Raw genomic sequence first — 27,864 nt, forward strand, 5'->3', positions numbered from 1 at the left:
CTTTTAATTTTTTTTCACTTTTATTATTTATTTATTTCTGGCCGCGCTGTGTGGCTTGTGGGATCTCCCTGACCAGGGATGGAACCCGTGCCCCCTGCAGTGGAAGCGTAGAGTCCTAACCACTGGGAAGCCAGGGAATTCCTGGTGGTGTGTGCTTGCATCAAAAGACTTGCAATGTCACTTGTTTTTCTTCTTCTTTTTTTAAAATTTTATTTATTTTATTTTTCGTTTTGGCTGTGTTGGGTCTTTGTTGCTGCACACGGGCTTTCTCTAGTTGCAGCGAGCGGAAGCACAGGCTCAGTAGTTGTGGCGCATGGGCTTAGGTGCTCCACGGCATGTGGGATCTTCCCGGACCAGGGCTTGAACCTATGTCCCCTGTGTTGGCAGGCAGATTCTTAACCACTGCACCACCCGGGAATTCCCACTTGTCTTTCTTTTTGGTTTATGAGTAGCTGCTGATGACTGTTTGTAGGATGGATCCATTATTTCATTAGGGGTTTGCACGACAGTGATATTTCATTTCTTTCATTTCGTCTTCATTTATTATGTGAAATACTCCCAAATTTCTCGAGAGGACACCACGTCACTAAACGCTAAGGTTTGAGTAGACACCGTCCACTATCTAAATTTTCATGCTTCCAAATGATATATCTCTTCTGTTGAATTTGACATATGATATATAATTGAACAGCACTCAACTGGAAATTAAAAGCGATAACGTTTACAAACAAATGTGCCGGGAATTTCTTCCCGTACTCAGTGGTCAGCCCGTTTCTAATCCAGGGGTGTGCACAACATCATCGGGAATTTCTTCCTTCTCTTTCTTTTTAAAAAAATTTTATGGGAGTATAGTCGACTTACAATATCGTGTTAGCTTCAGGTGTAGGGAATTTATTTCTTAATTCAGTCAGGAAGCCCCTTGCGAACCAAATGAAAAAGGAGCCTGTGAGACTCTCTGAAAATGTTGATCCATCGGACCCCGTCCCTCTCCCCCCTCCCCCCCCACCTCCCAACTGTTCACCGGTGCTGGGAGAAGGAAAGGAAGATTCTGCCACAGCTGTGTCCATTTGGGAGGGTCCTGTGCAGAGAGGTTTACAAACTGGAAGCTGCCTCAGGGAAAGGCGAATTGTTTTTGTTTTTTTCACTTTTCATTTTAAAGTACTCACTCCATCAGAGCCAACGGGAGATTTTAAACAAACCACATTGCCCTCAGGTCTGCATCTTGAAGGAGGGGATTTACTCTTCACCCCTCCCCCGCATGAGTGTTCACAGCAGAATTAAGGCTAGGGAATCTGGCAGGGGGCTCCCTTGCTGAGGGGAAGGTGTGTCTGTGCCTTTTTGCAAGGCATTAATCACTTGTTTATAGAGGGGGAAGATAAAAAAAGAAACCAGAAGGAAGACAGTGGAAGCTGTTCAGTCGTCTTGGGTTCCCTCCCAGGCAAACCCTCTCACACCCACCGGCCCTCCATACGCTGGGGACCAGCTCAGCTTTCCCTTGTCCTGGGTTCCAGAGCAATGGGGGTTGGTCCCCTGCAGAGCTGAGCCTGAAGGTGCGTCAGCGGTGACGGTGGGGCTGCCCCGGGTGCACCGATCCACAGGCCTGAACTACCTTTAAGTATTTACAAATCTCGCCCTCACCTCCTCACACACATATACCCCTTTTCATACATATTCTCATCACCATATTTCCCAAGCTGACACGGGACCCATGTTCCAAATAAAACCTTCACTATTATTTTCACATAAATATTTATCTAGAGACACTGGTTTCCTATGGGGAGTTGAACTTGGAAACCAGAACTGGAGGTGAACCTCCTTTCAACTGTAAACTATTTGGAAGTGTGTCATTTATGGATGTATTACCCATTAATAAAGAAGCACATTTTAAAAAAAAATGCTCATGGGATAAATCTGAAATCTAGAGAAAAACTTAATAACAACTCTAATAATAATCACTTTCCTTTTGTTCCCGATGTGTATAACGATATGTTATACATAGCGTTAAAATAAATAAAAGTATTATTTCCTTTCGAGTAGGTTGTGTGTATATGTACAGGGTATCAAATGTAAGAAGTACAAAATGGTAGGGTGAAAAGTCATTCTCTCTCCTATAACTCTCTCCTACTTCCTCTCCTCATAAGTCACCATGGTAACGACACGTATCCTAGTTCTATTAATATACGTGTGTGTATACATTTTATATATATATATAAGTGTATGTATAGTTTTGACTGATGCAACGCTTTCTTTTGTTTTGTGAAATATATTCATGCCAGAATATATTTTTTCAGGAGTCCTTTTTAAATAAATTAATATACATGGAATGTCTTTTAATGATTTATATTTCATTCAACATGTAAGGAACCAGCCTATCAAAAAAGAGAGAGACTAATCTAGACAAAAATGGGCAGTCCACAGGGAACTAGTAGCAGCTCGGGGTAAATTACAAATATCTGCTATGTAAACAGTAAATCTGTTGGGCCAGGTGTTACCCAGACACAAGCCATTTTTCCTTCACCTTTATCAGTAATAAATGCAGTCCCCCATCAACTGGACCTCAAGACTTTTGCCTGCACTGCAGACAGATCTTGCTAAACGGACAGAAACCGCCAGGCTGAGCAACTGTACTGGAAGCATTGACATCTCGAAACCCTCAGCAATTCGGCTACGTGTTTAAGGGTGTTGGCCCCCAAAGGTTCCAGCCGAATCCCCCATGCTTTTCGCTGGCAAGGAGCGCCGCTTTACTATGCCCGTGATGCTGGATAGGTCTTTAAACGAGCCTTCTACAGTCCCTCCGTGGTCAGGGCAGTCTACTGCTCTGCCGTCTCCAATCCATTTGCGATGGCTGTAAAAAGCCACCTTCCAATGCTAGCAGTAAATCTTGCCCTCCCATTCAAAAAGGCTGACAAGAGGGAAACAGCTTGAGTTTTCACCCCAGCCTTGCAAACTTGCAGTCCTGCTGTGCACGCTTGTTTTCTGTGTTCGACAACGTGTGATCCTTTCTCCCCACCATGGTTCTTCCCTACGGTGGGCCGAGTGCAGACTGAAGCCATCGAGTCTGAAGTGTGGTTCCGTAGCGATGCAAGAAAGTCAGACTGGATTCCTTGCCACTCAGGCTGACGGCTGTTCAAATCACACAGTCCTTCTCTTTCTGTCTTTGTGAAAATGGTGAACTTTTGCTGGCAAACAGGTTTTTCTGGCCGATTACCCTTCAGATGGATGTTTCTCTTGACTGAGGGAAGCCAGGGCCTTTCAGGAATGTTTGTAGTTGTTTGGAGGAACCCCGGGACTTGGGTATAGACCCGTTTCTGAACCTACCTCTTAGGGTAGACGCTGCCCCATCTGGTCAAACAGTCTTAGAAAAACAGCATTGGCTGGACTTACTGATCAGAGTATCACGACCAGGTCAGACAGGGGAACTGGCTGAAAAGCGAGCTGTGGGTTTTGAGTGCAAATAACTGGCTTCAGATTCATCTATTCTTGATATTGTGAACCAGTCAGCCAGACAACCTCTCCAACCCTCAGCATCTATCAAACGGGGCTGAAGCTTCCTGTCCTATCTCCTGGAGCCCGTGGATAAAATCCTCTGCAAACTTAAAGTACAGAATGTTTGGAAACTGGTATTGTTATGATGGTGATCGCAACGATAAGGGAGACACCTCTCGGGAGTGAAATAGATCGACACTTGTAAAACACGTGGAAATCTTCCGGGCTCTCCGTGCTGTAAAAGTGTAAAGCTCAGGGAGCTTGAGAGATGGAGCAGTAGAATTGCTGTACCAGTGAATGTACAGATAAGTTGCTCTTCAGATGTGTACAATGATAAATCCTAGGGCATCACCTCTCCGAGAAAGAACTGGGTGTGTAAATGTAGCGGCATAAACACACACTCACACACATTCAAACACACGCAGGATTGAAAGCTATCAGACATGCGGAATTTTTATCATTTCGTGTCCTTGTCCAATCTGCTTCCTTACAGCAGCCGGAGGATGACTTCAGAGTCCAAATCACTGTCACGCTACATATATTTCCAGTAGCTTTCCATTGTTCTTACGAGAAAGACCAAAAATTTTCAATAGACCTGCGAGGTCTTCTCCACCTCAATTTGTCTCAAGTTCTCAGTCATTATTTTCTGCTCTTGCCTTGTGGTAGATTGAATTATTGAACCCCGAACCTTCACACCCCTGTATCCATGCTCTTTGCCTTGTCTTGGTGGTTTCACTCATCTAAGATTAAGGTAACTTCCCTGACCTTGGTCCTTGGGCTTGGTCATGTGGACCTGCCTCAACCAATCAAAAGCAGGTAGAAATGATAAAAAGGAATGAAATTGTGCCATTTGCAGAGACACGGATAGACCTAGAGACTGTCAAACAGAGTGAAGTAGGTCAGAAAAAGAAAAACGAATATTGTATAATATTCTTATATGTGGAATCTAGAAAAATGGTACAGATGAACTTATTTGCAAAGCAGAAATAGAGACATAGCTGTAGAGAACAAACATGTGGATACCAAGGTGTGGGGGGAGGGTGCGATGAACTGGGAGATTGGGATTGACATACATACACTACTATGTATAAAACAGATAACTAATGAGACCCTACTGTATAGCACAGGGAACTCAATGCTCTGTGGTGACCTAAATGGGAAGGAAATCCAAAAGAGAGGGGATATATGTATATGTACAGCTGATTCACTTCACTGTACAGTAGAAACTAACAAAACACTGTAAAGCAAATATACTCCAATAAAAATTAATAATAAAAAAAAAGGGGGCAGAAATGACAGCGGGCAATTCTGACCCCAGGGCTTAAGAGGCATTGCATGTTTCCACTTGTCCTCTTGTATGTCAGTTACCACTGATTGAAGACCTTTCCCTGGATAGCTGTTGCCCCTTCAGCCTGGCTCCCACCCAGAGTGAACACACATGAGTGGAGCCAACTGGACCACAACCTATGTTTGGGAGCTAAGCCCTGTCAAACTGGCAGCTTGAAGCTGAGAAGCCTAGGTGAGTCCAACCAAGATCAGCCAAGCTGAAAACACATGAGAAACCAATGCTTCTTGGTGATGCCACTGAGGTTTTTGTGGTTGCTTGTTTCACAGCAGTAGCTGACTGACACAAGATACTCTGATTTTCACCACTTCTTCTTGCCATACTTTCTCTTCCACAGGCTCTGGGTGTTCCCCTCATCGCCTGAGTAACTCTTACTCATCCTTCAGATCTCAGCTCAAAGCTCACTTCTCTTGAGAAGCCTTTTCTGACCCTGCAGGTTAGGTATAAACCCTCTATTCTATACCCTTCATGGCACTTATCAGAGTTGTACCTTCATGGGATGATTCAGTCGTTATCTGTCTTCCTCCCTAAGGCTCTGTGAGCTCAGGAACCCTTTTGTTTGATTCACATTGTATCCCCAGTTCCTAGCACAGAACCTTTCCAGGTATGTAGTAGACACTCAGTACATTTTGTTCAATGAATCAATGAACAAAGGGGTTGAACACAATTTCTCCAGGTTAAAAATATTTTAAGTCTAAGACAAACAGCTTAATGGTCTAAAAGACCAGTATAGAAGGAAAGAATAAAACGTGAAACAAACAAAGAAAAATATGTACATAACAGCACATTAACAAAAGTGACTGAAAATAAGATTGAGTTGGTTGCATTCACCATTCACTCATTCAAGTACATGCCAGGCCCTTGGAGTCTGCTACACAGTGCCAGGGAAGACTTCTAGAGTGAGTGATCCTTGGGCTGAGTCTTGAAGATTCTAGTGTCAGAACATGAAAAGCTGTGGAGATTTGAAGGAGGGAATGATGAACTCTGGGGTCATTGAGGAATGCTTTGCTTGGAGGACACTTTTGAACTGGACCATACAGGTGAGCTGAATTCTCCAGGTCAGATTGGAGGCAAAGCAACATATTCAAGACGGAGGGAATAGCACACAGAAAGGTGGATAGGGGCATGAAAGTGTTTAGAGGACGGCAAATTGTTTGATGGTACGAACCAGGAAGGGTGAGGGCGTGAGTGCCTGGCTGGTTGGCAAATAATGAGGATTAATATTTATTGAGCCTTAAGATAAGTCGAGGACTTACCCTGTGCTGTGTCAAACACTGGACGCATAGCGCAAGTCTAATCCTAGCCTCACCCACCTCCACCATCAAGGAAGTCGGTACTGTCATCCACCAGTTTTACAGATCAGGAAACTAAAGCACAGAGAGGTCGAGTAACTGACCCAAGGTCACAAGTGGAGGAAGTGACAGGTTAGTGCCATTAGACAATCCTGCAGCAGCCTGTGGAACTCTGGGCTTAGCAATTAGGGCTGTGTTCTCCAGCGAAGGCAAATCATGGAAGGTTATACATAACGGAGGTCAGTGGCCGGCCGTGGAACCGGTGGGAGCTAGGTTAGGGACAGTAGCTCGGGGCATGCATTGGCTAAACTGAAACAAACAAAAAGAAGGGGTTCAGGGCAGGGGCTGATGACAGCCTAGTTAGAGGTCAATTTAACAAGTGGTCGTGGCTCTCCTGAGAGGTCCTCAGAAGTGGGAGAGGAGAGATTGGCAGCTTGTGGGAGAAAATGAGAGAAGCAGTGAGATGCTCAGGGAAAGATAAGGAGGATCTAAGTAAATATTTGGATGCCGGGGTGGGGGGGGGAAGGGTGTGGGTAAGGGGGGGAGCCCATTGATTTTTTTATGCCCAGACCTCAGTGCAGGAGTTAATGGGAAAATCCATAACCCAGGGTTATGGAGTATGGGTGGAGAGAAGTCAGATGGAAAAGATAGAGGTATCAGAAGGAAGGGCTAATGGAACCACACGGGAGACATTAAAAGGCAATAAATCTGGCAGCCTGGATGGTATTTACCCAGGAATTCTGCAGAGGATGGTTAACTCTTAGAACCCTGCTCACCTGGGGCTGGAGCTGGAGGGACCCACGTGGGCTTCCAACAAGGGGTTTGGATTCACCCTGAGAAGGATCAGATGGGAGAGGAGATGTGTTTCTAGGCTGAGAGCCGCCCAGGGTGTCTTCGGAGACAGAAGGGAGCCCCAAGTTGTGGGAGGTTGGGCTGGCAAAGGGGCTCCGTCACCTCAACCACTGGGGAACGTTCTCTGGAAGAGTTAATCAGCCCGTGGGAAGGGAGAACCACAGGATATAATTTATTTACCTACTCCATGACAAAATCCTTCCCAGAAGACCGTGGATGGTAATTCTCTGTAATTATATCTCATGCGAGGTTCTGTAGGCTCTTAGACACATTGACTCATTAGTGCTCACAGCACACCTGGGAGAAAGGTGTGGGGAGGTGAGGACCAACTTCACCAGCCAGATGGGGGAAAGCGAGGCTCCCTCCCCATGGGAGGAGCAGAGTTAGAACTGTGATTTCCTGATTCTCAAGTGCTTAAAGGGAGGAGAGAAAGAGATTAGACACTGGAGCTGCCCTGGGTTCAATTTCTCTTTTTCTCTGTGTCATCTGAGGGAAGTCACTCAACCTCTCCGGGCTGTAGTTTCCTTATCTACAAATGGAGAGAGCTATGTGGTTCCTGACTCAAAAACCTGTTTGCCTGGAAGTTTAACCTCCCCCTGAGTTACGGAGAAGCACCGAGTTTGTCGTGTGACGATGAGGGTGGACTGAGATTAGCCTGTAGGCTGAACTGCTGCGTTGCCCATATGAGTCACAGTGATGAATTCCTCACGGCCTTCAGAGGTGCAAAAATTTGAGATGAGACTTTCCAGTGAACTGAAGCTACCAGTGAGGGACAGCAAAGCTGGGATCCCAGCCTTGTTGGAGGACCAGAAGATGGATTGGTGGATTTCAAGGACGTTCGCAAAAATTCCTCCCACAGTCCTTTGCACCGTTTTTGCCACTCCTCCCAATCCCCTTGGACCTGGGCTGATGCTGTGACTTGCTTTGACCAATAGGATGTGGTAAACGTGATGCCACATGCATCTGAGGGTGGGCCTTCAAAGAGTTCTGTTCTCACCATGTCGTGGTCCAGGTGCCGGGGAAAGAAGTTACAACTGGACTCCTGACTTTTGAGAACACGTGTGAAGGAGACAGGTCTCAGTCTTTGGCTGTTGCCGTCAAGCTCCAGAGGTATGGAGGAGGTATGGTGAGGTTGCCTCTTGGGGAACCTCACCCCTCAGACTCTTCAGCCCCAGCCCACCCACCAGAAATAATATGCCGTGATCCTTTGAAGTCTTTACATTTGGGGTGGTTTATTTCAGAGCAATGAGTAACTGATCAGAGTGGGTCACTGAGGTTTTTCTGGGTTCTAGAAATCCTAATTTTTCTGGCTTTTTGATCTAAATGCTGATGTCTTCGAGCATGTTCTTGAGCCAGTGGGCTGGAGACACTTGTAAGCTGTGTCCTTTCACCTCTTAAGAGTTTCACCTTGCCTGAAGGAATGAAACAGCAGCCCTGGAAGTTCTTCATGAGCCATGACGTAGTCCTAAGGTGTTGACGTGATGATGGTTGTTTATTCTTTTCCTTGCCTCCTTACTGATTGGGTCAAGGAGAGGAATTTAGGTAAAGGAAGAGGGAAGTTAGAGAAAGGAGATGAGAAGGAGACCAGGAATTTACTGAGCACCTATGATGGTACTAGGTACTCTGTGATTTACTTTCCATCTGCTATCCCGTCCATTCAACAATCCTATGAGGTGGACATTATTCCCATTGTACAGATGAGCAAATTGAGGCTCAGGGAAGTTAAGTGGCATGTCCAAGGCCTCATAGCCAGGCTGTGACAGAGGCAAGATTTGATCTAAGGTGCTTCTGGATACAGCAAGCAGATTTAGTCTGTTCTTTACACTGGCCTGAGCTTGTCTGAAGAAAGCTGGAGAGAAGTGGTGTCTGAGGCCATGAAAGATCTTTTGACTTCTTCTACTTTAACTTCACCTGCGATGGGTTTTGGAGAGACCATTAGAAACCAGGATTTCTCTTCTGATTCGTTCCACCCCTGACTTTAGATTAGGCAAGGTCCTCGTAGGAAACAGAATTCATTCCAGACAATTCAACCAGGAGGAGTTTGATACAAGGGCTATTTATGGCAGGGGGTGGTGGTGGTGGTGAGCAGGGTTAAGGAAACGAACAAAGGATGTTAAAGTTCTCTGGGGCCAGCAATAGTGGGAACCGTCACCCCGCTTAGGGTTTCAGGGACCAGGTGGAGGTGTATGGAGCCAGCGAGGGCTGGAATGTGGAGCTGGGCTTTCCAGAGTGAGCCCCAGTCACAGCGGGTCACTTTCAGGGAGGGGTAGGGAATAGACACCCCGATAGGACCTCTTAATCCACTCTCCCTCCTAGCTGCTGCCAGGGCTGCCCAGAAGCTGAGTGTAACCAAAAGTGAGAGGGCAAGGAGCTGGTGATGTGTCTGCAGGGGTCACTCCCTGGGTACCGGGCAGAGCAGAGAAGATGGAGTGTGGATCTGTGTGTGTGGAGGGGCAGGGGACAGAGAATAAGCAGCACTGACTTGACCCCACACCTGTCCTCTTTGACCCTCCGATTGGGACAAACACATCCAGTGACCTTGAGACTGTTTTCCTCAAAGAAAGGGGACTCTTGGGTGCCTTTTAGTAGATGCGCTGGGAATTTCCTGGAACCGCTGCGTGCTCCCCAAGCCCTGCACAAAACACTCTCTCCACCTGTCAGCGCCCAGATAGGCTCAAGTGTGTCGCTGTCGCACTTGGAGAGGAATTTGGAGCGTGTGTGTCTTCCAGCCACTCTCCAGTCCCCCTTTAATGGGAGTCTCATTTTAAAGGTAGTATTTATTTGCTTAATCTGTTGATCTGATTGTTTCCCAGCTGTGTGACTTTGAGGATGCCCTGTGACCTCTCTGGGTCTCAGTCTTATCATCTGTAAAATGGGGGATTATAATGAGAATCGAATAGAACGTCCATGTATAGCACTTAGAACAATGCCAGATACCTATTAGGCACACAGGGATTGGTCGTTTTCCTCTCCTGTATCTCCTACTCCTCCTCTTCTTCTTCCATCGTGGAAGACAGACAATGTGTATCAGAGAAAACAACAGAGAGGCCCTAAAGTGGGCCTTTCACCAAGTTGGAGAAGCACAAAATAAAAAATGATGCAATTCATATATCATCGGATACTTTCCATGTGCTGTGTACTGCGATGAGCTCTTGATATATTCGGTTTCTAACTTTCACAGAGCTTTGGGGGGTGGGTATTTCCATGCCTTCTGTGACGATCAAGAAACAGAGGCTTAGAGACTGAACTTGCCCGAGGCCACCCACCTAGGAAATGGCAGGACCGGGATGGAAGCCCAGGTCCTGCTGGGCCGGGGTAAACCCTTTACTGACTACCTACAATGGGCTGGGGGAAGGGAGGCAAATGGGAGGCTGGGCCAGCTTATCAGCAGAGCAGGGCTGTCAGGTCCAGGCATCTTGCAAATACAAATAGCTTCTTCCTTAGGTCCGCCCTAAAAAGGGGGTGCAGCCATTACCCCCATTTTACAGATGGGGAGAATGAGGCATTGAGAGATTGCACAACCTCCCTCGAGTCACACATGCTAGCAAGTGGCAAAGCTGGGCTTTGGACCCATGTGGACTGTTCTAGATGCTGTGCTTTTCTCCACTCTTCTTCACTGCCTTTGGCAGGACAGATAAGTCCAGCTGGGGACGTCAGAGTGAGAAGGTGATGAGCTCCATCTCAGACGGGTCACTGAGGCAGGATCTTCTTTTTCCGGTGTCCGCTCAAGGGGCAGAATTCCGTATCAAGACCAGGGTTTCCTCCAGTGCTTACAGTCTCTGTGGCCTCTTTGGTAGGGGACCGGAAGTGACAGCTGAGACCTGCTTTGTGATGTCACATCATGGGAATCTAAGAGCACAGAGGCTCTGAAGTTAATGCCGTGATAGTAATTACTGGCCTCAGAGTGTGATGGGGAGGATGGATGAGATAGCGCAGGGAGAGAGGTTGGCATGGTGCCGGACACTCAGAAGGCACCCAGTGTGGCTGAGCTTGTTGATTGTTCTGTAATCTGTCAGTTCCTAGGACTAGAACACAAATTCTATGGTTTGGGGGTACCTGAGGGAATTTGTTTTTACAGGAGGGGCAGGGGGCAGGGATGAATTGAGATTTGCAGAACATGTATTGCAAGCAGGCACCCCTGGAAGCACCTGTCATATATCATCTCATAATCTTTGCTAGTAAGTCTAGGGACAATTACACCCATTTAACAGATGAGGAGACTAAGGTGTAGAGATAAACTTGCTCAAGGTGACTCACCTAGTAAGTGGTGGAATTGGCTTCCTTGTGGTTTCCTGGTTTCTCCTTGTGCTTCTCTCCTCTCAATTTTCAGAATACCAGCCACAGGGATCTTGAGAGTATAAATCTAGGTCATGTTATTCCCCCACAAAAAAATTCTCCCATAACTTCCCAGGGCAATTAAAGTACAATTTAAACCCCTCCTTGTGCCCAGCAAGGCTTTCCACAATTTGGTCTTTGCTAAGTCCTTGGTCCTTATCTCCTGCTTCTCTTTCCCACATACGTAAAGGTAAAGCCATCCTGGTCTCTTTTTTCCCCTCAGATATGGGCATTGTATCAGTTAGCTACTGCTGTGTAATAAATTACCCCAAACTTAAGTCTGGGTCAGTAATCTGGACATGGCTTAGCCGGGTAGATCTGGCTCAAGATCTCATGAAGTTGTAGTTATGATGTTGGCTGGAGCTGCAGTCATCAGAAGGCTTGACTGGGGCCATAGGGTGCAGTTGCAAGATGGCTCATTCACACAAATGATAAATTGGCACTGGCTGTTGGCTGGAGACCTCGGTTTCCCTCCGAGCACTCTCTATGGGCTGCTTGTATGCCTTTATGACAACAGGCCAGCTTCCTCCTGGGCGAGAGATTCAAGAGGGAGCGACGCAGAAGCTACAATGTCTTTTATGACCTACCCTTGGAAGGCACACTCCATCCTTTCTGCATATCCTATTCGCTGTTCAGGTTGGCCCCATCTGATGTGGGAGGAGGCTCTACATGGTCTGAATACCAGGAGGCAAGAATCACTGGGGCCGCTCTCTTCCTAGATCCCCTGTCCTTTTTCTTTATTTGTGTCTTACTCATCCTTTAAACCTCAGCTTTTGAGCTCATCTCCTTTAAGAGACCTTCTCCAACAGCCCAACTTATTCATTCAACCACTATTTATTGAACATCTACCAGGTGCCAGACACTGTTCTAGATGCTGGGACATAGCAGGCAGAGGTCCTATTAGACCTATCTTCAAAAATACATTCTTAGCCCAACTACTTCTTCTTCTTCTTCTCCTCCTCCTTCTCTGTTTTTGGCTGTGTGGCATGTGGGATCTTAGTTCCCCCACCAGGGATCGAACCCATACCCCCTGCAGTGGAAGCACGGAGTCTTAACCACTGGACTGCCAGGGAAGTCCCCAACCCCTTCTTCTCACATCTGCCTTTGCCACTGAGGTTTAAGCCACTGTCATCCTCACCCGGGTTGCCACAGTAGCCTCTTAGCTAGTCTGACTGCTATAGGTTGTTCTCAGGTCAGGTCCCTCCTCTGCTCTAAATCCTCCCATGGCTCCCATCTCATTTACAGTAAACACCAAAGTCCTTACATTGGCCTGATTGGGCCCCTTCTTACCTCTCTGACCTCCTTGTCTACTACTCCCTTTCTCCTTGCTTCTGCTACACTGATGTCCTTGCTGGTCCTAGAACCTGCAGGCATGCTCCCACCTCTGCCCTTTGACCTGGCTATTTCCTTCCCCAGCAATGCTCTTTCCCCAAACTGTTGTGAGACTCATTCCCTCCTATCTTGCAAGCCTTCGCTCCTACGCTCCCTTCTCACTGAGGCCTTTGTTGTCCACCCCAACCAAAACTGCAGTCCTCTTCCTCCCCATTCTTCTTACCTTCTACTTGTTTTTATCTTAGCCCTTCTTGCCTTTTAAGAGCATTTAACGCCCTTACCTGTTGTTTATTTTTATTTATTTATTTATTTTTGGCTGCATCCTGCGGCATGCAGGATCTCAGTTCCCCGACCGGGGATCAAACCCCTGCCCACTGCAGTGGAAGCGCTGAGTCCTAACCGCTGGACAGCCAAGGAATTCCCTGTTTATTTTTTTTTTTTGAATTATAGTTCTCTTCATATCAAAATCTAAGCTCCATGGGCATTTTGGTTTATTGTCTTCATTGATGTATCCCCAGAACCTGGTCTTGTGCCCACTACCTAATAGGCTTTGAAAACAGTTGTGGAATAAGTGAACAAATCAACTCCCTCCAAACTGGGCGCTCTTTCTATCACAGCTGAATGCTTTTCTGAGCGCCACGTCCTGTATCTGTTCAACGGGGATGGATTACATCACCTCAGTCAACCTCTCAAGCTTTCTCAGAGGGTCAAATGCAATAATGGATGTAAGAGCCTCGTGTAACAAAGTGTTATGCCAGTGACCATGAGGATGACAGCTGTTATTCCTTCTCCCAGTCCTGCGGAGGGTTACCGCCCTTGGCTTCCTTTTTGTGCTTTTCAGTATGTCTCTCCGGCTGGTCTTCATCTCCTTTCCTCCTCCCCACTCAGGGATGCCATGTGGCTGCTTCATCATTTATAGTGGCGGCTGAATAATCGAATTGTTATTGGTTTGGAGACGGTGGGGGGGGGGGAGAGATTTTTGCTAAATTGTTTCTCTTTGGAAAATGTTCATCTCCTGCCCAGTTGTGATTTATTTCTGCCGTTGGCAGTCTTGCTTTCTGGAAATTAATTCTTTGATTGGCATGGAAAGGGAAGTCGATGGTGGCAGGGTATGTATATTTTGCGGGCTTCTTTTTGGATGTGAGAGCTAGCTGAAGCTTTTTGCGGGCTTTTTTTTGGATGTGAGAGCTAGCTGAAGCACTGATTTGGTTTTTTCTGGGTATGGTGGAAGGGAGCAGGTAATCTGGGTGTCGAGAATCTCAGGGTGCCCCACCTATGCCCCCAGCCTCTGTCTGAGCTGGACAGTTCTAACCTCTTAAGCCCAATAGGCATACGTACCTGCTCATCTGCTATTTGTATGAGCGCATTCACTCCCAGGATCACCTTTGGAAGGTGTTCATATCCACATTTTGCAGATGGGAAAACTGAGGCTCAGACTGGTGAAGGGCATTGTACATTTACATGGTTTTCTATTGCTCCATAACCAACCACCCCAAATTTAGTGGCCTAAAGACAACTGCTTTATTATGCTCACAAATTCTGTGGGTCAGGCATTTGGACACAAAGGGCACAGTAAGGATGGCCTGTTTCTGCTCCGTGATATGTCTGAGGCCTCAGCTTGGAAGACCTGAGAGACTGGGAGGAATTTGAACGTCTAGGGGCCTGGAAACACCTAAGGCTGCTTCGCTTATGTGTCTGGCACTGGGGCTGGATGACTCAAAGGCTGGACTGAGCTGGGACAGTCGATTGGAGCAGCTCCACATGGCATCTTCCTGCAGTTTCCCACATCACGGCGACTGGGTTCCAAGTAAGACTACCTTGAGATCGAACACCTAGAACAAGAGAATCAAATGGGAATTGAATGATCTTTTATGACCTAGCCTTAGAGTAGCCTGCATCATTTGCTGGAATAGAATCCAGGCCTAAAAAAAAAACCTGGATACGCAATGGGGAAATAGAACGATAGGGCATTTCTGGAGGAAAGACATCCCCCACTCCCACCAACTCTGCCAAAGGATGTTTAGTGAAGAGGCCACCCTAAGGATAACCCAATCAAGGTCACTCTGTGAGATAGAAAAGGTGTATCCATTGTAAGTTTTATTTTTGGCAGCAAGAAATAAAACCCAATTCAGTGGAGATCAGGAACGATGGTGGTGTAATTCAGTCCAAGTCCAGAGGTCTGAGAATCAGGGGGCCAATGATGTAAGCTCCAGTCCCAGTCCAAAGGCCCAAGAACCAGCAGCATCAGTGCCCAAGGACAGTAGAAGATAGATGTCCCAGTTCAAACAAAGAGCAAATTTGCCCTTTCTCCACCTTTTTGTTCTACTCAGGCTCTCAGTGGATTCAAGGAAGCCCACTCACACTGCTAAGGGCCAACTGCTTGACCCCGTCTACCGATTCAAATGTTAAGCTCTTCCAGAAACACTCTCATACACACACCCAGAAGAAATGTTTTATCAGCTCTCTGGGCATCCCTTAGCCCGTTAAGTTGACACATAAAATTAACCATCACACCACCTAATTCTGGATCATCACTCCACCTTTTGTTTTTTTTTTTGGCTGTGCCGTGTGGCTTGCAGGATCTTAGTTTCCCAACCAGGGATTGAACCTAAGCCCTCGGCAGTGAAAGCACAGAGTCCTAACCACTGGACCGCCAAGGAGTTCCCCATCATTCCAACTTTTTTTTTTTTTTTTTTTAAACACTGCCTGAAACAAACAGGGGGAAATATGTCTGCTGGGGGAGAGGGGTGCAAAATAAACGGAACTAGGCATCCAGAGGCGCTTCCTTGAGACTGATGACAGTGGTTTCGTTCCAGAGCAAATGAGTCTGGTGATGAGACCTTAGGTGGCTGGCCCAGAGACGGGCAGAGCCAGGGGCCTCATGGATGGGACCTGAGGAGGTCCTAGAGAGGGATGCAGGTCTCAGGCAGGGCCAGCCTCTTCTGCAGCATGTAGAGTCGGCCCCTGGGAGAGGAGGATGGAGGATGAGCCTAGCTTCCCTCTTCCATTTCCCCACTGATTTCCCAAAGCAGAGAAAGAGGCCAATGGGCGACTTCCTTCCCTGGGCTGACCCTCTGCTGCGGCATGTCTCCCTGGTCCTCGTTGGCGGAGGGGGCCACACACAGACACAGAGGTCTCTCTGAAATGGACAGTTAATTGTCTGCAGGCCAGGGAGACCTGCAGAATTAGAGCTTTCCGGACTGGAGCAGGGCATATGGGAGGCAGAAACCCTCCCCCCAGCCGCCCGCCCCCTAGCCACTCTCATTTCCTTGCCAGCTTTCTAGAAATCCAGGTCAGTTTCAAAGCCTGGGGCTGCAGCCTGCCTGAGCATGGGGTCGCTTCCGAGGTCACTGGCTGGACAAGCAGGTCAATTTTAGCAGGAAACCTACATGTAAGTGATGCTGGTTAAGTTGGGATTCTGAACCAGGGGGCTCTGGCCTCTGCAGTAGCCTGGTCTTTCCCCTTCATTTTATGCCCAGGGAGCCTGGATCCTCCAGAAACTAACATTTATTATGCATGGACACTCACATATAGGTTTAATAAATACATCCAAATGTCAGGCATATGGGACGTCTTTCCAAATAAATCTCATGTGCAAGCCTCACAACCCCGAGAAGGAGACTTGTATTTACGTTTTTTTTTTCACAAATTCCCATTTGAAAAGGTTTTTCACACATTTCCATTCGACAGATTCCCATCTAATAGATGAAAAGACCAAGTGTCAGAGTGGTTAAGGGGCGTGTGCAGGATCATTCAGCTGGGAGCTGTCAAGTGGGATGTGAACTCTTCTCCTCCAGCCCCCTAGTCCAGTCCTCTTTTTGATTTTTTAAAAATAAACTTATTTATTTTATTTATGTATTTTTGGCTGCGTTGGGTATTCGTTGCTGCGCACGGGCTTTCTCTAGTTGCGGCGAGCGGGGGCTGCTTTTTGTTGCAGTGCGCGGGCTTCTCATTGCGGTGGCTTCTCTTGCTGTGGAGCACGGGCTCTAGGCGCATGGACTTCAGCAGTTGTGGCACACGGGCTCAGTAGTTGTGGCGCACGGGCTTAGTTGCTCCGCAGCATGTGGGATCTTCCCGGACCAGGGCTCGAACCCGTGTTCCCTGCATTGGCAGGAGGATTCTTAACCACTGCGCCACCAGGGAAGCCCCCTCTTTTTGATTTAACCTTGAACCTTTGAACCCAAAGGGCTGCCTGACAGCAAGCAGGTCCTCTCTCTCACCTGGCTTCCCGGTCAGGAAAGGAGGAAGCATGGGCCCTCCCTCAGTCCCACCCAGACATCCACCCAAGGTGCCATTAAAGTTAATTGTTTTTACTGCCAGTTTAACATCATCTTGTAAATCTTTTTACGATGTGGCCCAGGAACACCGAGCTGTGTGTAGACCTCTGGGACAAAATAGTTTGTACACAGGAGCCTGGGCGCCACAACTACCTGGAGGCTGTAAGATAGGGGTGCCCTCGGCTCTTCCCTGACCCTGTGTCAGCTGGGTGACAGCTTTCTTCCAGGTGAGGCTATGGCTGTGCCTAGAAGGCCTAGATTCTTCACCCGTCCTCCACTGGCTGGACAGGTATCTCTCTTGACCCTACACTGTGGAACCCACTGGAATCTGAGACCCCGAAGCTCTGATTCTGGAGCCTTCGGAAAGGCTGGCTGAGGGTGGAATGGGGGGACTCCAGTGCAGAAAGTATGGTGTTTCCGGCACTGGGTCTCTCCCAGCCTCAGGTACGTGGATGGATTGGCCAGAACACCACAGGCAGGTGTCAGGGGTGTGAGGGGCACACATTCTAGGCTGAGACGGTTCTGGAGGCCCAGGTCTTCCCACGATGGTGATGTTGCCTATTTTTTACCGTCACCTGCCAGGAAAGCCTGTCCTTCCCCAACCATCCCTTTAAGATGGTTTCCCGGGGCTAACAGAGAGGAAGACAGGGATTGCTGGTTCTTGGGAGACTCTGGCTTTCACGAAGAAGACTTCCCCTGAGTCTCCTTTCTCTCCATCTCAGTGCCTGGCACCCCCATTCTGTGGCTCCGTTTTTGCATCAGTAAAACGGAGATCGTGTCTTACCTTCCCGCGTCGCTGCTCGTATTAAATAAACTGCTACTCTTAAGGCGCCCAGAAAAGGAGAAGGCACGCACTAAACCTCTGCAAACGGCATCTTCAGCGATCGTGATTAAGCCCAAATATTTACGGGCACTTGTCTGCAGAGCCTTGTGGCAAGTGCTGGGGATATACAGAGAAGACCGGCTTCCTTGCCTTTAAGGGGCTTTAGTCTGGGAGGACGCACAGTATTTAGATGTTATGAACAGAGGAATGCAGCATCACTGCGGCATGTACTGCAGTCGTTCTCAAAATGTATTCCGGGGCCAGCAGCACCCCGAAACCTGTCAGAAATACTCGTTCTCCGGCCTTACCGCAGACCTCTGGAGCTCTGGGGGTGGACCCTGACAATCTGGTTTTTTTTTTTTTTTTTTTTTTTTTTTTTTGCGGTACGCGGGCCTCTCACTGCTGTGGCCTCTCCCGTTGCGGAGCACAGGCTCCAGACGCGCAGGCTCAGCGGCCATGGCTCACGGGCCCAGCCGCCCCGCGGCATGTGGGATCCTCCCAGACCGGGGCACGAACCCGTGTCCTCTGCATTGGCAGGCGGACTCTCAACCACTGCACCACCAGGGAAGCCCGACAATCTGGTTTTAACAAGCCCTCCAGGTGACTGTGATGCTCACTAAGGTTCCAGAACCACTGATAGAAGAATACAGGCACAGGCTTTGGAGTGAAGAGGCACATTTGAATTCCCTTGCTAGAGGTGAGGCTTTGGACAAGAAATTGTAGGAAGCTCAGTGGGGGGTGGGAGGGATAGGAGGGGGAGGAGAGGAGCGGGGAGACTGCCCCCCCCCCCCAGCCCGGGGAGGATGACGACCAGGGAAATACACCTGACCTCTCCCCGGCAGGGCATCGGCGGGTCAAAGGCCGAATCCCTCCGTGGGATGTACCTCCGCGGCATGTACCCCTGCGCTGACCCAGTTCAGGGAGGCCAGGAGGGCGTCTCAGAACGCGCCCAACCGGGATTTAAAACGTGTAAACCCTGGGTTCGGCCCGACTCCGTCTCGTCCAGGCAGCCTCTTTGGGGGGCACCCTAACCTCTCCGAGCCTCAGTTTCTCCATGTTAGAGATCACTGAGGTTCCACCGAGGCTGGAAGCCGTAGAAGCACGTAGGAAGCTACAGGGTCCCGCATCAGGACCAATTTCCGGCTTTGTGCTCCAGTAAGTGGTTATAGAAAGTTCCTCTCTCGTCAGCTCGGCACCCGCCGGCCAGGGGCTGCCGGGATTCGGGAGCTGCGGCGGCTGATCTTTGCCGAGAATCCTCCACTTGCCGCGCCATCGGGCAGTGCGAGCGGGGCGTGAGGTTAACTTCCAGGCTTTTCGTTAAAGCGTCCGGGAATTAACCGGCGAATGACCCGGGTGTCTGTAGGAGCGAATCAACTGCACGGGAGGCTGAGCGTGGGGACCCTGACCGGGGGAGCCGGGGCGCGTCGGCGGGGACCCAGCCCAGGAGCGCAGAGCGCAGGGCAGGGCGCACCGCCTGGGCTTAGGAGTCGACCTTGGCCTTCTCCCGGGTGGAAGGAAAGGGCGAGGATGGGAGGATGGAGAGCGGGAGGAGGGGTTTGAAGGTGGGCTGTCTTGACTCTGGAGGGTTCAGTAGGCTTTCCAAGTGTTCTTTTTTCTTTTTTAAGTATAGTTGAATTACAATGTTGTGTCCCAAGTGTTCTTTGAGTAAAGTCCAAACAATGCCCCGAGCTCCGGTGACTATCCAGTGAGCGTGTGAGTGCTCTAGCCCCTGCCTGCCTTTCAGGACCGAGCTTCTGTTATGTCCCCGTCCTCGACATCCAACTGAAGGGGCGGGGGTGCTTCTCCCCAAGACCCCAGGCCCTGCGTGGGTTCGCGCTCGGGCCGCTCTGCCCACGCCCTCTCGTTTACAGCGGCCCAAGCTCGTCGAAGGAGGGGGACCAGAGGAGCGCTGACCTCCTCGGTTGGAGGAGATGGGGGTTGGGCCCATTTCCCCCTCCTAGACCCCAGCTCGTAACAGCCCAGAGGGCAGCGACCTTGCCCGGCTGCCACGGCCCGCCCCCTCCCTCGCGCCCCCCACCCCCTCCCGGTCAGGCTTTGAAGAGCGCGTTTTACGAACTTTTACATTTTCCTTCTGGAGGCGTGTTTGTTCTTCTCAGTCACCTCGCTCTGTTTTATGAGCTTCAGAGCTGATCTGCATGTTCTCCCCGCCGTGTAATTTCAATGTGAACTCTCCCCGGAGCGGCCTTTCCCCTCTTGCAGCCGGCCAAGTCGTTTGAAGGCTGCACAAACATTCTTGCTCTCTCCCGTCCCCGCAAATCTCGGTCTACACCCGCGAGGGCAGGCGGAGGCAGTTACCCCGAGAGTTCCGGTGGATTGGAGCCCTTCGGCAGACGCCTTCAGACCGTTTGGAAGGACGAATTGGGGGAAGGGAGGGGAAGCATTCGAATAGCTGCCCCCGTGGTCCCTCTTCTTAAGGATTACGATGAGGTGTGTGGGTGTAAACATTCCCTAATCCATATTCCAAGTTTTGGGTTCGAGGATAGTGGAGACGCACAGGGACTAGGGCAGAGGTGATGTAAACCTGCACCTTCTCTCCATTGATCGCCTGGTTCAATTTTCAACTGGTTTCCTGGCAAGGAGGTGCTATCCCCACTTTACAGATGAGGAAGACTGAGGCTGAGGTCAGTTTCCCAGCCACCCTTTTGGGATTCAACTCCAATTTTGAACGAACCCTCTTCAGAAGAATAAAGGTCAATACTTAGGGTTTAACATAACATTATTAACTACTTTTAACAAGTGCCCTTCCTTTGTTAAGCCACCCGCTATGTTTCAGGCACCGTTCTAAGCCATTTGCTTATTTCTCACAAGTGTTTCTCACAGTGACTCTATGAATTAGGTACTTAACACATGGCAGTAAAGGCAAGGCACAGAGATGTTGTCGCAGCCCAAAGTCGCACAGTGAGGAAGTGCTGGCGGCAGGATTTGAACTCAGAAGGAGGCACTCCTAACCACCAGTGTCATGCCTCTGGGGAGAGCCTTTCCCAGCTCCCTCCTGAGCCACGTGAAAGAAATCCCAGGCTTACTGACCCTGGACTGCATTTTCCTCCCCAAGGAACAGGAAGATGGGGATGGGACAAGGGGGTTTCGTAAGATGGTGACTTCAAAGGCAGCCACCACTAGGGTATATAGCCTTGGCTCTGGGTGGCTAGCCAGGGGCACCAGTCTACAAGCTGTGGGCTGTCCACCCTCGGTCTCTCACCCTACCTCTTTGTAGTCCAAGGACGGAGAGGGTGATGGAGAAGACTGAGGGCAGAAGTGGACCGGGAGGTCTTGACATTGAAGGTGGGGGAAACAGAGATTAGCAGTTGATAATCAGAGTAAAAATAATGAGAGTAGACATCCTTTATTGAGGACTTACTCTGCTCTCCATAAAAAATGGTTCTTTTCTTACGTGACTAGCCCTATGGGTAGGGACTTTCAACTATTCCCTTTAAAAGGCACAGAGAGGTTAAGCCGTTGGTTCAGAGTCACAGAGCCACTAAAGTCGTGGCTTCAGAGCTCCAGGAGGGAGGAGGCTGTTGGGGGGGGGCGGGGCTCACTTTGTGTAAATCTGGCGCATTGCGGTGGAAGCAGGTTCTGACTTTCTCTGATACAAACCTCAAAACAGAATGAGAGGATCTCAGGACTGTCGGTCCAGCCACCCTCCAGATGGGGAAACAGGCCCGGTGAGGGGGTGGAGCATGACCTTCAGTTCCGTATCAAGTCAGGAGGGCGAACAAAGGTGGAACCCCACGGTCTGGGGCTTACCGGCTCCCTCCCAGGCCAGGGTGCTGACAACAGCCCTGAGGGAGGAAGCAAGGGAGGGGCTTGAGAGCACCAGAGACGGACCTGGGTTTCCCTTTTGTCCTCAACTTACTGTGTGACTTTGTGCAAGTTGCTCAACCTCTCTGGGCCTCAGTTACTCCAACTGCAAAATCATGGTGGTACAGGGGTTAGATGGTTTAATTGCTAAATCATCGGTGATCGTAATGTTCTTAGATGCTCATCAGGCCACAACCAAAAAGCAGATTCAGGGCCAAGTAGAATGGGTTTCCAATCCCAGGGTTCTCTGAAATCAGGCTCCCCAGACTTTGGAGGGTGGGTGGCAGTGGGAAGCTCCCTGGATCGCTGAAGAAGTGCCCTTTCTTTGGCAGGCACCCCAAAGGCTTCTTGGTTCCAGCCCAACGATGGAGTCTCTGGGCTTCTACATGAGAAGTGGGTTATAACCCCATCTCTGATTCCTCTGAGGCCTCCTGTTCTTGGGGCCACTGAGCCCAAGGAGTGGGGGCTGGAGGGTGAAGGTCTTGGCTAGAGTAATTAGGCTTGGCCTGGGGGTCTCTAAGACCAAGAAGCTCTGTGTGCTATGTCTGTATATATATCGAGCCAGACTGACTTACGTGAATACCGGTTTTAGGCTCGCATAGACACGGTATACCCCTGCTCAGCCCACCCTCCTCCTTTTCCTCCTTCTTCTTCTTATTATTAGTGCTGTTATTTAAGGGCTACACTTTTTCTAGCAGCAGTGTAAGCCAGCTGTGTTGCAATTTGCAGTATAACACTGAGAGTCAGAGAGGTGGAGACACTTGCTCAAGGTGCTCAGCCAGTAAGTGGCCCAGAGACAGAGAAAGACAGATAAAAATAGAGGGCAGAGAGAAGAGGTTGAGGGAGCAGGCAACGTGACAGACAGAAGAAAACTCCCATCTCCCTGCCCTAAATCTGACACCGAGCTGGGCCATCCTTGATATGATCACAGACACCCAAAGACACCTGGGACACAGAACAGTCCCAGGAAGTGAATTGTTCCTGCAGTGAGGGGTATCCCTTAACGCTGGGATCAACAGCTCCACAGATGTGCTGATGGATGCTCTAGGGCTGATTTATAGAGCTGTCTCCATTCCTAGGGACTCCCTGAGGCAGTGGAGAAATTACAGAAATCTCAGGCTTTCCTATTCTGCTCCAGGAAATGGGAGGATAAAGTGAGCAGAGGTGGGAGCCAGTGCCCAGGGCAGCAGAGGAAGGCAGCCTGAGGGCCCAGCTGGTTGTAGGTTCCTGGGACGCAGGTTCAGGCAATGTACCAAACACATGGGGCGGGGCGACAAGGCACCCCACTGGGGGCTGGAGGCATGGGGCAGCCAGTGGTGGATAAAACTATTGTGCCTCCAGGAAGAGTCAGGGGGGGCCTTGGGCATTATTTTACAGACCCAGAGAGGGACACTACTTGGCCAAGGCCACTCGGAGTCAGGGATGGAGCCAGGAATGGGGGTCCCGCCTCCGAGGGCCTGGAACCAGCCCTTCCCAGCCCCCCTTTGCCGCATGGGGTTGGGGGAGTACTGGTGGGGTGTTTCTGTAATGGCCCCAGCCGAGGTGTCGTGGGGCGCTCCAGCTCAGACGTTCAGCCTCAGCCTCCCTGTGCCCTGGCACTCGCGGCGCGGCTGCGCACTTCTCCACATCGTGGGCTGGAGAGATGGCCCAGCTTGTCGGGCCTGGGAAGGAGGAAGGGAAAGCAGGGCTTGGAGGACGAAGCGGGGGTGGGGGGAGTGTAGGGGGAGGGAGCTGCGAACAAAGGGGCCCGCGCTGGATCAGGCAGGACCGCTGAGTGACGATCCCCAGGCCCAGCGGCGGGGCGGGGAGGCTGGGGGGGGGGCGGGGCGGGGGCGCAGGGAGATGCGGAGACACAAACCCACACAGAAGAGAGAGCCAGGCGGAAGGGCAGAGATGGATGGAGAGAGGTCGGAAGAGAAACACACAGAAAAGAGAGAAGGAGGCCGGCTCGGAGGTGGAAGGATGGAGGGAGAAACACGAGACAGAAGGATACTGAGGCACACAGAGAAGCACGGGGAGAGAGAAGGTAGACACAGGAGAGACTCAGGGGCGGACAGAGAGAAATAGGCTCCGAGAGACAGAGAAGGAAGCCTGAATCCAGAGGGGGGAGAGAGAAAATAAAGACCCGGAATTGATACAGAGACAGAAAGGCATTGTGAGTGGGAGAAACAGACCTGGAGGGAGACAGAAACAGAGAGGAAGTGAGCAGAGATGGATAAGACAGCAGAACCGGTCAGTGTGATTTGTAGCCGACAGTGGACAGAAAACCACATCGATGCAAATTCACTTCGGCAGCAAGAGGTTCTGTCTGCTGCGGGTCCTCGGCTGTCCCGGCCCAACTGGTCCTGGGTCAGGGGACATTTACCCCTGAGGCTCCAGCGTAAGGGACTTGGGCTACAATTAGTAATGGGGTTAGTTTCCTTTCCAGATAAAGGGGCTTCTGTAAGTGGTTTTGAATGCCCTGCCAACCCCATCTTCAATTTTTAAGGGTCATCCTGCCACCTCTGGAGTGAGCATCTGAGGGTGTGCTGCCCCCAGGCTGTCCGACCCCAGGCAGGACCTCAGGGACACTCAGCAGGCCCTCAAGGGAATATCCGTCCAGCTGTAGGGACACACTTGCCTGCACACACGTGTGCAACCTCTCCCAGATACAAGCATCTTCACTGCATATGTGTGCACATACCCTCACACAAGTCCACCAGACACACACACACTTCACTCACTGTGGCACACATGTGTGAACTCACCTATTCATTATTTGTTTAGAATCTCTCACATGCGAAGTGTTAGACTGGACATCAAAGATACAAAAACAGGGCTTCCCTGGTGGCGCAGTGGTTGAGAGTCCGCCTGCCGATGCAGGGGACATGGGTTCGTGCCCCGGTCCGGGAGGATCCCACATGCTGTGGAGCGGCTGGGCCCGTGAGCCATGGCCGCTGAGCCTGTGCGTCCGGAGCCTGTGCTCCGCAACGGGAGAGGCCGCAAGAGTGAGAGGCCAGCGTACCGGAAAAAAAAAAAAAAAGATACAAAAACAAAAGAGTGGAGGGGATCTCCCAGTCTCCCCCTGTAGGCGGGGGTACCGGGGAGGCTGCCAAGCACTGGGCATGGGAACTGTCCTTCTGTCTTTGATAATGTCCAGGGTCAAGGTCTGTGGCGTGGTAGAGAGGTCCAGGCCCCCCACCTCTGTAGTCAGGGCTAATAGCACCCCCCTTAGTGTAGGTGAGCTTGGAGCAAGCTTGGGGTCTCCCAGAATATAGATTCTTTCTTTCTTCATCCCCAAAGCCTCCCCCCTGATATGGGGATTCAGAGGACTGGGGGTCCTGTCCCTGCATCAGGTTCTCAGAACTGCCCCCCACATCTGTTTCTTTGGGGAGTCAGGCATAGGAGGAGATTGTCTCTTTCTCCAAAGTTGGGAACCCCACCCTGTGAGGAGCTGGGACCCTGTGAGGAGTGGGGGAAGAGGTTGGATTTCCTTTTGTATTTGCCTCAGCATCCTGGGAGGGCGTGCACTTCCTTCCAGCTGGGCTGAGAGTAATGACCAAACCCAGCGGCCGCTTCCAGTTCTGGCCGGGTCTTTTCACTTCATACATCCTAATGATTGGAATAACAGCCAATGTTTATTGAGTGCCCACCGCACCTGAGTGTTTGCCAAGCGCTTTACAGATACTGCCTGATCAGGAATTCCCTGGTGGTCCAGTGGTTAGGACTCCGAGCTTCCAATACAGGGGGAACGGGCTCGACCCCTGGTAGGGGAACTCCAAGATCCCCTATGCCGCGAGGCCAAAAACAAACGGGGACTTCCCTGGTGGCACAGTGGTTAAGAATCCGCCTGCCAATGCAGGGGACACGGGTTCGAGCCCTGGTCTGGGAAGATGCCACATGCAGCTAAGCCCATGAGCCACAACTACTGAGCCCACGTGCCACAACTACTGAAGCCTGCACACCTAGAGCCTGTGCTCCACAACAAGAGAAACCACCACAGTGAGAAGCCCGCACACCGCACACCGAACACTAGCCCCCGCTCGCCACAGCTAGAGAAAGCCCGTGCGTAGCAATGAAGACCCAACGACGAAGACCCAACGCAGCAGCCAAAAATAAATAAATTTAAACAAACAAACAAAAAACAGCAATGCTGCAGATACTGCCTGATGGCAGGCTCAAAACAGCCCTATTACATGGGAGGAATGCTTGTGAATCCCGTTGTACAGATGCAGAAACTGAGGCCCGGGGAGGTGAAAAGCATTTGCCCCAAATACTATGGCCAGAATTCATGCCCAGGCAGGCTGACCCCAGAAGTCAAGCTTTTAACTAACATCCACCCTTGGAGCAGATAGTTCTGACCTATCTCTGCTGCCTCCGGAAATGGGCAAGATGGGGGAGATTTGCATGTGATTGCGTGAGTGGGGGTGGTGGGTGGTGTAGATTCCAGGGGTCAGCCAGGAGCTGCTCTGGGATTCAAACGGCAGAGGCCCAGGCCGGGGAGAACTTTCCAAAGAGCAGCCGTTTCCTCTGACTGCTTTAGGGGCCTTGCCCAAGCCCACCAGCTCAGTTAAGCTCTGCTTGGGTCCCGCTGGAGGACTGCAGAGCAGCCGGCTCCGCGCCCAGTTGGCCTGCCGTGTAACAAGATAGTTTATGTTATACCGCCGAGCAGAAATAAAACTACCGAGTCAAGCACTGCAAACAGATGCCGCCGGCCAGAGCCCAGGGTCCGCGGCCAGATGCTCCTCTGAGAACCCCAGGAGGGTGGAAGCCGGGAGCCTGGTCCCTCCAGACCCTGCGGCTTGGGGCGGGGGCGGGGGCGGGGTGGGGTGCTGCTGCAGTAGGAGGTTCGGGGGCTGCTAAGGGGCTTTCGGAAATGGCCGGGGAGGAAGTGAAGAAGGAAAGGCGGCCCGTCTTTCCTTTCTCCAACTTACTCTCTCTCCACGAATTTGGCAAATTCTAAACTTGAGACCTGCCAGTTTCTGGATTTTAATGGCTTTTCCTCCCAGGAAGAGAGGTAAAACCCGGGAAGCGAGGTGAAACCCAGGAAGCCTCCTGGAAATCCCCATGAGTTCTCCTAAAATACCCCAAGTGAACATGCTCTGAGTCCCCTAAACCCCCTTCTAAGAAGATTCTGCCCCTAAGCTCTCAAGAGAGTTCTGGAACTTCATCTCCTCACTCATCTCTCCCACCCCCCGCCCCACCCAGGTCTGCTGCTTCATCTTCTAGACTGCAGCCACCGGGACCGTCTTTAAACCATGCAAGTCATGTTCTAGCGCCCACACCTTCAATGGCTCCCTGTTATCCACCGTAGAGCTTCTCAGAGAGTCGTCTGAGGAGTGTGTGCATAGAAGTCCCCTGGCGTGGTTGTTAAAATGCATATTCCAGGGCCACACCCTTGAGCTACAGAAGCCATCTCTTTGGGGGCCTAGGAATCTGCATTGTGAACAATCCGAAACCTTTCAGGAGGAGGCAAGGTGTAATTTTTTGTGAAATGAGCACATGGTAGAGTCAGTAGGGTGATGTCAAGTGGAAAGTGGGTGCAGCCCTTTTCATTCTGTTATTCAGCAGATGTTTAGAGCACCTACTATGTGCTGAGCACTGTGTTAGGGGCTGGGTGCCTGGGATACAGTCTGGACAAGGTAAATGAGGTTCTGGCTGTCTTGTACTTCCAGTGACTTCGCGGGAAGAAGAGCTGGATGATGGTTGGAAGGTTCCAGAAGACATCATGGGGAGGTACCTCAGGACGGAAAGGTGAATTATCCACAAGGATTCAGTGGCTGAGCTCCTGATCAAAGGCTGGTGTTGCGAAAGCCTTTGAGGTCAGAATTGTGAAACAGGATTAAAGGCGCTGACAATTCTGCAGTGGCACAGACTTTGGGGAGAAGGTGAGAAAAATGAGGAAATGGGGGCATCCCTGCTCTCTCCTCTGCTTATCTTTCCTGCACACTCCAAAGGTAGGGACCTTATCTCCCCTTCTTCCCAGACCCCCCCAGAAGTGCCCGCAGTGCTCTGGAAATGTTTGTTGAATGAATGAATGAAAGAAGGGAGGTGGAAGAGGGAGGTGGAGAGAGAAGACAAAGAAGGGAGGAAAGAACAAAAAGAAGGAATAAGGAGATAGGAAAAGAAGGAAAGAGACAGCAGGCCTCCTGTATAGTTCATAAACCCCAGACGTTATTTGGAGTAGAGGTGAAAACAATGTGTGTGTGCACACGGATGTAGACCCTAGAGAATATTAGGGTCTATTCTTAGAAACCAAGGCATCTAGGAACGCATAAGTGGCCCCTGTCCTATGGTCCATCCTCTCCTGGCGGGGGAAGA

This window comes from Phocoena phocoena, chromosome 13 (assembly GCF_963924675.1).
Source record: "Phocoena phocoena chromosome 13, mPhoPho1.1, whole genome shotgun sequence".
Classification (NCBI taxonomy): domain Eukaryota; kingdom Metazoa; phylum Chordata; class Mammalia; order Artiodactyla; family Phocoenidae; genus Phocoena; species Phocoena phocoena.